Here is a 15,342-nt window from a genome sequence, read left to right on the forward strand (position 1 = left end):
AAAAATTTTACACAGTTTGTAAACTAAAATAAATACAGTAATTGTAAAATATATGAAAACATTTAAAATATCCTAAAATTGCATATATATCTCCAAATGTACAACTAACAAACATTTAGAATATAACATTGACGTTTCTATGCATAATAATTCCATTTTAAATACAAGGGAACCAAAACCTAAAGCAGCAGTACTGGCTACACAGCAGAAACCAAACCAGGATGGGGTTCCAGTCCATTGCAAGATACCTTCATATACACAACCACAGTTACTCCTTCAGGGTCTAATTAGGGCTGTCAGTTAATATACACTGAATAACAAGGGGGCTGGGGTCTGGAGGAAAAGCCATTAGAACATAAGGAAAACAAAGAAACTCCACACTGGCCTGGGGTTCAAAGCCAGCTCTTTAGAACTGTGAGGCAGTAATACTAACCACTCACTGCACTGCTCCACAGTGAGTCACACAGAAATCTTTTTAGAAATGTAATTAGGGGCTCTTCATTAATATACTTGAAGAATATCTTAATATAATTTATATTTAGTATACAAGTATATGTGTTATACACTAGTTATTACAGTTTTCAGCTTATTCATTTTTTCATTATTTATTAAGAAAATATTTGTAATAGTGTCACATATATTTAAGGATACTATATACAGTAAATAAGCACTTATTGTGAAATATATCTTTCAAAAATTAGCACACAAGTGAATTTAAAGAATTCTGTGTTGGTATGCTTTCTTTAATTATATTAACATTAGCTTTAATGGCATTTAAATGTAATATTTCATATTTTTATAAAATAATTACACTTTGATTAAACTGTCAAGGAGTTTGTTGAGCAATTAGTTTAATCATACTTCAGAATATCACAACTGGTTTTCAGTGAAAGGAAAACATTAGTAAATCACACTTTATAAAGTTGCTTTGAATAATTTTCAGACAAAAGGCCTTATTTATACATTCATTTCAACAAACCTTTCAGCATTTAACAGCATGACGTTTACTGTACTGCATAATGAATAATCCACTCTTATTCAGGAATACATAAATTAAGCTTGGTAAAGAAGGGACTTTACTCCAGTTCAGTAATATTAACATTTGTACAGCCATTATGGGACAACCCAAACAAACAAAATTAGATCAAATTTAACTTTATTTAGAATATCTACAAGTACAAATAAAGTAAACCAACATATTATTACACTCAGCAAATACAAATACAGTGAACCAACTAAATTAATTTAAGTATTTAAGAATAGAACAAGGTACTAATATCTAAAATGTGGCTGGTAATGTGAGTGTTGTGCAGACTGCAGGCAGAACTTCTGCGTGTTTCCCAGTTGATTCTGGTGTTCATCAGTGGTGTGTTCTTGATTCTATACTGTTCAATGCTTGCATGGACTTGGTTTTGGGCTAGGTCATGGGGTCCAGCGGCTGTGGGGGAAATCTCTTGGTGAAGAAAGACTCACTGATTTTAACTTTACTGACAATGCTGTGATCTTTGGGGAGTCAATGGAGGCTCTGATTGAGGCTCTTGAGAGACTGAGCGAGGAGTTTGAGGGTCTGGGTTTGCGAGTGTCCTGGATATAAACCAAGATCTGGGCCTTTAATGACCTCTAGGGGAACAGCCATCAGCAGTGTGTCTGTCTGCGGAGAGAATATTGACCTTTACTTACCTTGGCAGAAAGATTTATGTCTCTGGTGACTCTTCCTGTGAAGTCAATAGATGGATTGAGAAAGCATGGGGGGTCATGAGGTCACTAGAAAGGGGTGTTTGGTGCTCTTGATGTCTCCACAAAAGGATGAAGGTCCAAGACTTTAGAGTCCTGGTGCTTCCTGTTTTGCTATATGGAAGTGAAACATGGATGCTATCCAGTGACTTGAGACAAAGACTGGACTCTTTCCATACTGTGTGTCTTCAGAGTACCCTTGGTTACCACTGGTTTGAATTTGTGTCGAACATGCAGTTGCTCAAGGAGTCCCAAATGAGGCACATTACCTGCATTGTGAGGTAGCATCAGTTACAGCACTATGTCCATGTGGTGCAATTCCCTGAGGGTGACCCGTCTCACAGGATCCTCATTGTTTTGGACCCGAGTCACTGAACCAGGCCAGGGGGATGCCCACGTAACACCTGGCTGCGGCAGATAGATGGCTATTTTTAGAGGGTGGGACTGGACCCCATGTCTGCCTTGGGGTTTGCCAACTGAGATTCCAAGCTGTTTTGTTGTGTGGTGGGTGTGGCAACACACTATAACAGTACATGCTCCCTAACTTGACCCGACCTGATACTAAAGACAACACTATAAAAATAACCTTTTAGCAATCTGCATGTCAAAAGCAGTGGAACAGATACCCATGCCAGCTATAGGTCTAACTTGTGTATTGGTCTAACTGGTCTTGCACAAAATATCTGCTCACGGCAAACTCAGAACCAGTAATGGAATTACATAGCATTCTGAGCAATAGCTGTATTATTGTCACATGTATGCAGCACAGTGAATGTCTTTACTCACGTTGTCAACCAACACACAACACACTGTGCGCTCTTGTGCCATAATAAATTTGACCTAGTTGAGATGGTCAGTTATCACTATTAATAATGGGGACCATGGGGTCAGTTTAAATTATAGGCCTAACCAATAGTCCTATAATGGACCAATTTATATATATGTAAATATATTTGCACATATATGTAAAACATATTTAAATACCTACACTATATATGGAAGTATAACAAGTGATTGGTACATGCAAGTACCATGCTTCCATTTTTTTGTATCGTTTGTACAATAAGTAACTGTAAGACACAACTTTTCATTTATGTACAAAAACATTTCTTTATGATATTTATTTTAAGAGCTTTCTAAAAGCTGTTATCCCAGATAATATGTGGTTTTCCGAACTACATTCTAAAGCCATAAATCAGGTAATTTTTTTTTTAGGGGACAGGATTTCCCTAAAAGCCCTCATTTGCTTTTCTTTGAGAAGGTAATCGTGAAGAACGCACAGCATAGAGACATCCTGGATCTGTATGTTATGGCTTTGAATGAGCACGTATTGCCTTTTAATATTCTTAAGCATTTCTTATTCCACTTAAAAACAAAAGTATAGTAAATTCATAGATCTGAATCACTTTAAAAACCTTAAAGTTTGTATGCATCAAGAGATAAAGCAGACAAAATTATCAAGGAACATTCTTTACCTTCCATATTGTTTTTGCAAAAAATGCATAGATAATGTGTTTTAAAATGGATTTAATAAATTATTGTTCATTTCTTGATAATGAGAATGGTTTAATGTAATTCAAAGAGCGGTTGGTGTTTAGACGGCATGCAGTGAGACAAGTGTTGCTTGTTGAAATGAAAATTCTATATCTGGAAATGGGTTACTGAAAAATGAAACAAGTTTTTTGAAAACTGCAAGATCTATTCTTTGAAAATGAAGGCATTTATAAGTGGTGACCACAGGTTCCCCAACCTGCCTTCTGTTTAGAATTGCTACTATGACACACGTGAGGACCTGAGCGACTGAACCAGGCCAGGGGGATGCTCATGTAACACCTGGCCGTGGCCAGCTGCATTTAGCAATATTCAGTATTTCTTTTTTATATCGATGGCCTTTTCACTTATAGTAGTTGCAGTAAAAACAAAGCAGAATGTAAACCTTGGCAGTTTTGCACAAAACAAAAACTCCTACTGTGATACTTAGTCAAATGACACTTAGAGAAGATAACTGCCATAAAACTCTTCTGTTAAGCACCAATTTACTTTGTGCATCTTTGAGCTGAAATCTTTCACCACTGTTCCTATGCAAATGCTTCAAAATCCTAAATATCAGAGAGAGGTTTTCATCAACTGCTGTTTTCACTCCTCAGTGTGTTTTGATTTTTCTTTGGAATCATTTTCTTGCTGTAGGACAAAACACTTTAGGTAAAAAACAAATTTCAAAATACTGGACTGGATTTTATGTCCTAAAAGTTCTCAATAATATTCAGGTTACATGATGCCAAATATACATTCAGTCCAGCCCATAAACTGCAAGCTGCTCACTTTCGCAACTGTCTGTCCTTGTTACAGCAAGAAAGATGCCAAAGATATTTTCTAATTTTAAATTGGTGAGAGAAATGGCCCTCACAATAAATGAATTTGGAGTCCTTTCACATTTTCAGACTATTACCTCTTATAGTAAAAATGTCTCATTCTGGATTCACTTTACGACTGAAGTATCCTTGCAATGCATCTCTGCTGACAGAGTAAGTAAGTCATACATCAGACTTAAAATATATTTCTATAGTGTAGAGAACTGCTTACAAGGATTTGGTAGTTATGTTATGAAATTAAGCAAAGTAGTGCCACACTGTATATGAATGACATTTTTGTAGGCTGTACAAGATAGATCAAAACATTAAATATTAATGTTTACTAATGTCAGTCAGTCATTATCCAACCCGCTATATCCTAACACAGGGTCACAGGGGTCTGCTGTTGCCTATCCCAGCCAACACAGGGCACAAGGCAGGAAACACACCCCGGGCAGGGCGCTAGCCCACCGCAGGGCACACACACACACACTGAGCACACACTAGGGACAATTTAGGATCGTCAATGCACCTAGCCGGCATGTCTTTGGACTGTGATTACTAATGTTTAACTTCAAATTCAGGTTTGCATGGATTGTTTTGCTCCATCACAATTCTTCACATATTATTAACAGTCATTCTTTGGAAGTTAGAGCTAATTTCGTTTAAGAATTTAAATGTCATTTAAGAATAAGATAAATGGTTTGGCTTTATAGAATAGAATACTAGATAGATAATGGAAGGTCATACCTTATCCCTTACAAGGTAACACATAAATAAAATGCCTTGACCTATTACAGTAGTATTTTATGCAATAATGGCTCGTAATATTTTCTGCTTATAGCACAAGAAAACAACTGTGTCAGTAACAGCTTGATGATTTCTTTAGTATTGACATAAGCATAGACGATAACACTGCACTTGTTCCACTACTTGTGTACAACATGCACAATGCTATCAATTATTTTATAGTGTTGTGCTTAGAATTTAGTGTATTTTAGATAATATAACCGTATTGTATTCTTTGTATTTGTATTAATTAAGTTAATTTACTGTATTTGTACTTGTTGAGTTAATTTGTTTGCATTTGTAGATGTTCTCTATGGATTACGTTGTATTTGCTCTACTTTTTAGCAGTTTGGTTCCTATGAAAGAAGTATTTGATTTTTACATATGAGCAGATTTTCCAATTTTTACCTTTTTGTAATAAAAAAATGCTATTAAAGATTGAAATTACTTTACTCGAACTTGGAATTTGATATTTGGTTGGAACTAATCTTTGTATTAACTGCTCCCATCCTAGTACCACAAGACTTGAATATAAATGAAACATAACTATGCAGACTGAAATTAAATACAATTGATTAAATTAACTAAATTAATTAAAAATGAATTACATTTATGAAAAATTATTTTAATTAATTAAAAATCTTTTCAGGACTTTTGGAAATTCTATGTTATATATTGCATTTTGTGTACTGTTTAGATCCATTTGATGCACATTAACACGTCAAAAATGATAAAAATAACATAAGAACATAATGACATTTTACAAAAATTAAAAGACCAATCAGTTTATGCAAGTTTTGGAAATTTGGTTATAAATTAAAAAGCCAACATGTCCACTGGTGATATATTAATAAACATAAAAGTAATAGTTTTATTAATAATACCACCTTTCTAGTGGAATCTTGACAGAATAAAGTGAGAAAATACAACATAGTTGTCATTTTTACACAATAATTAATTAGTTATAAATCAGTTAAAATGGAAGAATTTCACACCTAAAAGACTCCTGTCTCACAGGGAAGGAGATATTACAATAATGGAAAACTGACTCAACCAAAAGACAATTTTTTGTTTTTCATAGAGTAACCTGTTTTAGCAGAATGAAAGCTATACAATATACATATTTTGTTTTTGAGTCTTTGTCTTTATATTCAACTCTGTGTTTTCCGTTTATTTAGATTATTTGTAGGATATTACACTGTGCATAATATCAACTGAATTTCCCTTTCAGGAACAGTTAAGTTAAAATGAATTTAAATAGAGGGCTTGAGGATACTGCTGAGGCCTTTGAGTGCCCTTGATGCTAAAAACAAAACTAAGTACTCAGATATGACAACAAAAAGTTAAGTTTTGCCATTTCTCTGATATTGCACCTTGTGACTATGAACAATTTTGAGAACAAAAAAAATTTTGCAGGTGTTTATTTAAAAAAAGTTTTAAAATATGCAATTTTATTAAATGCTTTAAATGTAATATACATATTTAACTTATAGCAGATCGTCTTGATATGGTATATTCTGAATTGAACAAGAAAAAGAAGAATAAGTCTGCTGAGAGCAAAAAAGGTAAGATTCTTTTTGTTATATTATAGAGTATTAGCTCTTTTACCCAGCTTTGCCTGGGAAATTCTGTAAAACAACAGGTCTCAGTTATGGTGCTGTTGCTTAATCAAATGTATCAGAATTATTATGTAACTAAGTACTTTCCTGTATAAAATATATATATATATTTTTGTTTTATTGGCAGGCAGTGTGTTGTGGTGGTTAAGGATTTGGACCTTGGACTTCAAACCCTGAAGTTGATGGTTCAAATCCTGCTACTCACACTGTGTGACCATGAGCAAGTCACTTCACCAACATGTGCCCCGATTGGAAAAACACAGGAAATGTAACCAAATGTGTTTCAAAATTTGTATGACACCTTGGATAAAGGCATCTGTCAAGTAATAATAACGGTCCCATTCAAAGGAGTGACACTTCATAGAAGTGACATAAATACTGTATTAAAGGAGTGACATTCACCTACCGCACACAACTGAAAGTACGCTCGCCAAAAAAATCGTTGTCACCTCACCTACCACTTGGATGGTTATCACACCTTTGAAATTTATATCTGAGGTTTCACTCCTTTGTTATGTCACTCCTATGAACTGTCACTCCTTTGATACAGACCCAATAATAATAATAATAATAATATTATAAGGTCACTGGAGATCTTGAACATGCTAAACACAATTGTCCACGAATAAAACATTCCTACATTAGATCAACTCCTGCAATTTAGCAGAATTTTTTTTTTATTTTTAATTAAAATTCATAATTAGTAGGAATAATGTGAAATTTGAGTATATATTATCATTACTAGATGTTTACGATTTTCATTTATTTACATCACTCACTCAAGTACATTACTTTTTGTGTTTTTTATCAGTATTATTTAGTCCCCCTTCAAAGTTGGCAGATATTAATGTAAAAGAAAAGCAGTGCTTGAAGTGTTGATTGTTTATGTGTTACACTGATGTATTAACACGAATAGCAAGGAGCAAAAAACTTTGAGCAGTAGCTTCATTATCGCAACACAATATCTGTGGCTCCCTTGTTAGAAATTCAAGTGCCATGACCTAAGTCTGATGCTGTGGTATTGTGCGATTTAAGCACAACAATCAAAGAGCAGCTGTGGGGTAGGGATGGTTAATCAGTCCTCTTGCAATTTTAAGAGCTGTGACTGGGGAACAAGCATCAATGAAGCAAAACAGATAACCAAGATGAGTACTGGTAGTGACTTGAGCTTTGTTGAACTTTGTCTTTCTGTATCCCAAATGATCGTGTCTCTTTATTCCAGTCCTGGACACCTCCCTGTCTTCAGTCATCCATCCACTCTTTTGGTTAGTGTTGCTATTCATGTGGCCTGTTAAATGCTTCTGCTCCATCCTTCCATTGCATAAAGCCCCCTGTCATTGCAACACACTATATGTTTGTTAGCATATTAACTAATACAGATAAATTAAAAAATTATCAGCAAATAAAAAACAAGCCAGTTAATTTTCTTTTTTCAATACAGTTCAACATTTCAGACTAATCGATTAAAGTCATTTTGGGATTTTTGGCTATTTAGTTTATCTTTTGTGGGTGGGGGGAGTGGGGTTACCCCTAAATATCGATATTACTGAAAAGTCCTGCAAAATTTCAGCTTTTTGACTAAATGGGAAATACGTTTTTTGTAGGTGAGTGAGTGGGTGAGTTAGTGTGTAAATGAGCCAGTCAACTTCACATTATACATACAGTATATATACATATTGTCAAAGTATAGTTTGTACCTGTAACATAAAATAATGTTTAGATTCAGAACAACTGGATAATGAAAATAACTAGAACTTGCGATCAAAATTATGTATGGAACTTTTTGCAAAAGTTTTGGGAATGCAGAAGATGTTCAACTTAAAGATAACTATGATGTAAATGTTCCCTTAATGCAGTACAACAGTTGTAGTGCTGCTGTGTGCAGTAAGGTGACCAGGGTTCATGTCCTCTGTGTGTGGAGTTTTCATGTTCTGTCTGTGTTGGTTTCCTCCCACAGTCCGAAGACATGCAGGTTAGGTAAACTGCAGATGGTAAACTGACCCTAGTGTAAGAATAGACACTCATGGCCCTAATGGGCTGCAGTGGCTGCAGGTTTTTGTTCCAACCAGATTTATTATTGGACAGTCCTTGCCGATAACTTGGCATTTAGCTATATTGGTTGTTAGTACTTTCATTCATCCAAGACAGATTTTAATTACATTGTAGAATTTATTTTTCTAAGAACATTATCCATTTATTTTGTGGATTGGAACAGTTTTGCACTTCACAATCCTCATTTTTTCTCTCTTATTTATTTGTACACATTTTATTAAGATAGATACTTTATGATTCACATTTTCTATGGTAAACGCAACCAAGTTAGCTAGTGAGCTGGTACTTTCTTTGCATTTGGAATTTCATTATTAACTGTGGTTGGCTAAGAGAATACAAACGATTTAACAACTAAATGCACTGCTTAAAGGTAAAATAGGCAATTAAGGGTGTTGAACTGTAATAATTAAGTGTACTAAAATTAAGCCTAAAAAGCATATTGCTTTAGTAACAAATTAAATGGGTTCTAATTAAGAAACTGGCTGAGGTGAAAACCTGCAGCCACTGTGGCCCTCTGGGACTGTCAGAAAGAATCCTTGTTCTCAACATAATTAAAATTTGTCTTGGGTGAATAAAAGTACAAACAAGCAATACAGTTAAATATCAAGTACCATTATCAGCTAGGTCTCTCTTCAAAAGAAGAACTGGTTGGAATTAAAACCTGCAGCCACTGTGACACACTAGGACCGTGAGCAACTATGCCTTCCTTAGTGTGTGTGAGCGTGTTCACCCTGCTATGGACTGGCACCTTGTCCAGGGTCTTCTCCTGCTTTGCACCCTTTTCTTGCTAGGTTTAGGCTCCAGTCCCATGGAACCCTGCTGAGGATTAAGCAAGCTTAGAAAATGGTATGATACTGGTTAAGTTCATATAATTTAGGAACCAAAGAGCATTATGCCACCATATTGTAATTCTTATTTAAGAAAAAAATCATATATAAACTTAGGTAAACATATAAAATAGCCCATTAAAGTAACTACTGTAACACATTGCTGATGCAGCAAACATTTAGCCTCTGTGAGTGTGTATGTGTACAGTTACTTTTGGACTTGCCATAAGCAGGACAAAATCAGGTGCAAGGTGAGTACACACTTCATTCACCATTTAACTTTAACCAGTCGCAACATTCTAGTAGGTACAATGATTTGTGCATACGAACATGATCGGTCTTCAGAAGTGTATTGTGTAATAAATTAATGCACACAGAAAGTTTTGAAAATACAGGGTCCCAGGAATAATCACAATGTATTGCTTTTTTGGCAAAAAAAGTAAAGTAGTTGCACCAGAACAACACTAGTGCTGCCATCAGCAGTAGTCACTCCAATGAAAAGACCAAGCATTGTGGTAATTATATTCCTTTAAGTTCTGGATTCAGTGAAGCCCAAAGGAGGAACTAATTTTTGGATATGGCACCAGTCCATTTACATGTAAATGAGGTAATAATGGCAGTATCAACAGTTGTGTCACTGCATTCAGAAAAAGTGGGGCACTGCCCTCCCAAACACTCAGCAGATGGCACTGTTGTGCAACAAGTAAACAAGCTGTAAACTCACCTCATTAATTACATGTATTGCCAAAATGTTTATAGCAAACTCAAATTAGTCATAAGAATAATTTTCTAATTGTCCATGATAGACTTAATACAATTTCCTATGGAGTAAAATATTTATTTTTGGAGTATATTGAATTTTCTTAGTGTCTAGCACTGCTAGCTTGTTTCTGGATTCCTTGGGGAGGTCCTTTGTGCCTGCTGTATTCCAGCTATGACAAAACAGCAAGTTGATAGATCTTCATATTGTGTGATGATTTTTTTAATGTAATTATTTGGCTGACAATTTTCATCACCGGTGCTAGTGGCCTAATGAATTGTGAAATTACTTGAGGATGTTTAACTTTGCTGCCAGTGCTATGATCTTCCACAAGTACATGTATACAGCACAAATGATCTTCTATTTGCTGTGTCCACTAACTGCACATTCACACCACAGAGTTACTAGATAAAAAAGCTTAAATGACTTTTATCATTTTTAATTAAGTCTTGTTCTTATATCTTTAACTACTTTGCTTTAATAAGGTTATCATACAGCAAGTTTTCTTTCCCTCCCGTCACTTGATTTTTATTTTCTATATTTACGTTTCCCAGTGTTAAGACATAGCTTCTTCCCACAGATTGCCTCATGATGTATTTTACTTCACTTTTGGCTAGAATCTTAGGTATTCTATTTAGATCATGTGTTATGGAAAGCTGTAAGTCTTACATAGATCTTAGTCTGAACTTTTAACTGCTTGCAAACCTGTTGATTACAGTGATGATTATTAGACATTTAACCTTAACTGTTGGTGCGGACAAAGCACATATCACAGAACACTAAGATTATCTGTTTTCCTCTTCAATATAAGTAACAGCAAAAATGGATTTAACAAAAAAATCCTTCATATGATAAAATTTGTTAAATTGTATGCACTTGTAGAGTACTTCGAGCAATTAAGCCACAAAAGCTGCAGACAAATTACACTGTTTTGCTTTTTTCACTTCATTTGAATTCAGTTCGTCAAATGCAGTAGTCATGGGAAATGTACTGAAGAATTTTACTAAAGAAGAGCATCTGAAAGAAACCAGTGGAAATATAAAAAAGCTGACGATAGTAAAGATTGTCTGTTTTTCCTTTAGTTTTATTGGAGCAGCAGTAGATCTTTTATTCTTCTGTTTCAAACTTTCCAAACATCATAAGATTCTTCCTTTTATTTGAGAGATTTGAGGAGTACTTCGTTCTAGAATCAAGTGATGTGGCAGTGCAATGGGACGTGTTGTTGCCTCACTGATTAAGTGTTCTGGATTTGAATCCCTTGCCTGTCCATTTGGCACCTGCATGTTCTCTCCAGGTCTTTATCAATTTTCCTGTTGCTACTCTTGTTACATTACTGCATCCCGAAGTTAGGGTGCTGCAAAATGAGTGTAAATATTTGCAAGAGAGGGCTCTGCAATAGACTGCGACCTTATTTTGCTTTATCACAGATGATGTCAGGATTGGCTCTGGACACCACAACTCTGAACAGAATTAAGTGTGTTTGACAATGCTATGTAGAATAAATCAATGTATGCTTTACTAAAATACAAGATTTGTATAAGGCAGCACTGAGCCCAAAGCACCCATTGCAGGACCCACTCACACACACCTTCAGACTGGCACTGACATAGGGACCAATTTGGAATCACCAATTAGCCGACCCTGCACTTCTTTGCTGCTGTGGAAGAAAATCTTTCTGTAAATGGTAGAAAACCCACACAGGCACAGGAGACCAAATACATTAAAAAAAGAAAGAAAATATTCATTATTTCTGTACATGTTTTTCTGATGTTGAAAAACACATACAAGAAATAAAAAACACAGGTCTTATTTTACTTCTTGACCATAGGATTAGCTTTTTATTTTCTCAGCAGTGTGGAATCTGATCAATCAGAATATTTTTCTATATATAGCAAGTTTAACAGAGATCAGCACTACTAGTTCAGAGATCCATTGGTATTTTTTTTGTCTGTATAGTTTGCAAGTTCCAGTATCCAGTATCTGGTTTCCTTCAGACACTGTTTTCCTTCCCGTATCCTCAAAAATAAGCAGGTTAGGTCAACTGGTGAATCTAAACTGGTCCTCGTGGGAGTGTGAATGCGTGTGTGTGTGCGTGTGTTTGTGTGTGTGTATATGAATGTATCCTTCAATTGACTCTACACCTATTCAAAGCTGTTTAATATGTTATTTGCTACTAATGTTTTCTTTTTTATTTCTATCAAAATAGATCAATTTGATATCATCTATTCAGATGTCAGCACTTCCACAAATTCCAAGGAGGAAAAGGCTTCTAAAAGAAAATTACTTGGTAAGAAATCTTAATCATCCATACACTCATTAAAGGATGTTAGTATACCGTATAATACTGGACAGACCTTAACTCTTTCTACACACAACTGTCATGCAATTAACAATGGAGAACAACAGAAGTTGACAAGAAGGGCAGGGGCAGAAAATCAGGAAAAACGAAGGGTAAACCCAAACTCCAGACTGGGGTTACATGCAGCACTGCCTCCTGCATTGTAATCTGTATCCCTGGGGTACAATCCAATGCCCAATGACTCAATGCACAATGAAGCATATAAAGAGTTGAAACAAATGAATATATATATATATATATATATATATATATATATATATATATATATATATATATATATATATATATATACAGTATATACACAGTGCATCACTTTTTCCACTTTTTGTTATGTTACTGCCCTATTCCAAAATGGATTAAATTCATTTTTTTCCTCAGAATTCTACACACAACACTCCATAATGACAACGTGAAAAACGTTTACTTGAGGTTTTTGCAAACTTATTAAAAATTAAAAAACTGAAAAATCACATGAAATCATACTGTAACATTTATGTTGATGTAAATCATAGAGATGGTAAAACAATTGTTAACTTCTAAATCAGAAGTAACAGAAACAAAACTAACATGCTTGCTTTGCTCTTGCTGTACTTATTTTATAGAAAGAAACTGTTTTCAGCAAGCTGGTCAGGTGAGCCATAAATGTGGGTGAATGAGGCCTGTAATCTAAGTGCCTTTCAAAAATGACCCATAAAGGTTTGGCTGAATTTAGATTGGGGCCTGACAGACAATGCAGTAGCTGTCATATGTAATGGACTCTCACTGGTAACAGCAGCTGTAGTGTTGAATATTTGTGTTGTTTCTCTGGTGACCAGTAAAGCAATAGCAACAGGATTGATATCCCTGTGTATATTCTCTTGAACAATTAGAGCGCCCACAATGATTAACAACTTAGATCTACTGTTATATTTTATAGTTCCCCAAACCATGTCTTCAGGCTTGGTGATTTGTGTCTTTTGACACTGGTCACTAGAAGAGCCATTTCACTTCTGTAGACTGCATGCTGCTCACTACTCTGTTGCAAATATGGATGAGACATATTAAAGATGAAAAGAATCACTTTCATTTTCTTAAATGCTGAAGTCTTTCTTGTCTGTGCTGTACTCAGACATTACACTGGAACCTCAGAGTGCAGGTGGTAGCAAATCCTCCATAAATTTGCTGTTAGTGAATTGAATTTTTGTAGCTTTTGCTCTGTAGTCTGTTATTACAGTTCACTGTATATATTGAATGGGTGGCGCAGTGGTAGCGCTGCTGCCTCGCAGTTAGGAGACCTGGGTTTGCTTCCCGGGTCCTCCCTGTGTGGAGTTTGCATGTTCTCCCCGTGTCTGCGTGGGTTTCCTCCGGGCACTCCAGTTTCCTCCCACAATCCAAAGACATGTAGGTTAGGTGGATTGGCGATTCTAAATTGACCCTAGTGTGTGCTTGGTGTGTGTCCTGCAGTGGGTTGGCACCCTGCCCAGGATTGGTTCCTGCCTTGTGCCCTGTGTTGGCTGGGATTGGCTCCAGCAGACCCCTATGTTTGGATTCAGCGGGATAGAAAGTGGATGGATGGATATATTGATGTGTTCAGGAAAGAAGTGTCCAGTGCTCATTACTTAACTAAACCACAAATAAACGTTTTTATTCATAGTTGAAGGCCTTCACTACTTCTTATGCCATGACTTGATTAGCAGTACTCAACCTTTGATCATTTAGGAAGGTATCCTTAAAGTATTAGGAATGCTAGTTTTGGTGAAAATTGTTGGAAATATTATTATTATAATTATGATGAGCATTTGATTTTTATTATAAAAATTATAATAATGTAAATTGGTAATGTATTGTCATATTTAGTAAAATTAATGTATTAATTTCTTTCCTCTAATTTCAAGCAAAATCAAAAGAAGAAAAAAATAAAAGTTTAAACACAGGTAAGTTAGTGTTACTCATTGCCATGTTTTAACTTTTTGGCTATATTTTGCATATCAATTATCAAAGTATCAAAAAACTTCATATGTTTAAACTAAAAGTTGAAATAAATGTAATTCATATGGATTTTTTAAATGAAAAATACGAGTAAGAATGAGGATTCCACAGCAGTTTAATGCAGGGCTTACTTACTCCCATAATCCCTCACCAAAAGTCATTAAGTAGAAGATATGTTGTTACCAAAATCAAGGCCCATATTAAAAAGTAGTCGAGAAGTGGAATGCTATAAGGCATGAACCAGAAGATACAATATATTAACACAAGACTTAAGTTGTTTGAATGATAAATCTGTAAACAACAGGAAAAACAATGTGTGATATAAAATGTGATTAAGGCCAAACAAGAATCATCAGAAGTCTAAAACCAGAAGGTGTACTGCTACAAATACATAGACTCAAAACTGTTCAATGACCTGAAGGCAAGCTGCCACAATATTCTTGGATCTTTAATATAACCTGAAAGTGAGCAGTCACAATAACCTAGGCAGAGGACTGTTACAGAAACTGAAACAAGTATTGATGTGAATTAAAAATCTAAAGGTTTTCACCCCACAGGGTTCTCACTGAAGCTGAGTATTGGATCTGGAATGTCAGACACTACAGTGTTGGCAGGCCCTAGCAACAGGGGCAGTGAATCTTAGTAACACAGTCATGAAATACTGAAGCTACAAAATGGCAACATGGCACACTTCAAAATAAAAAAAGGAATTTTCACTAATTCATAACTAAACTGCTTATACAAAGCACTCATGTAATACGATTCCATGAGAGCGGAGCCTTCTAAAGATCCAAAACAAAGCATTAGATAAAACTTATCAGAAGCAAAAAAATCAACAAACTGGTCCAAATCTTTACAATACCATACATGAATTCTGCACTAT

This window comes from Polypterus senegalus, chromosome 9 (genome assembly GCF_016835505.1).
Source record: "Polypterus senegalus isolate Bchr_013 chromosome 9, ASM1683550v1, whole genome shotgun sequence".
Taxonomy (NCBI): Eukaryota; Metazoa; Chordata; class Cladistia; order Polypteriformes; family Polypteridae; genus Polypterus; species Polypterus senegalus.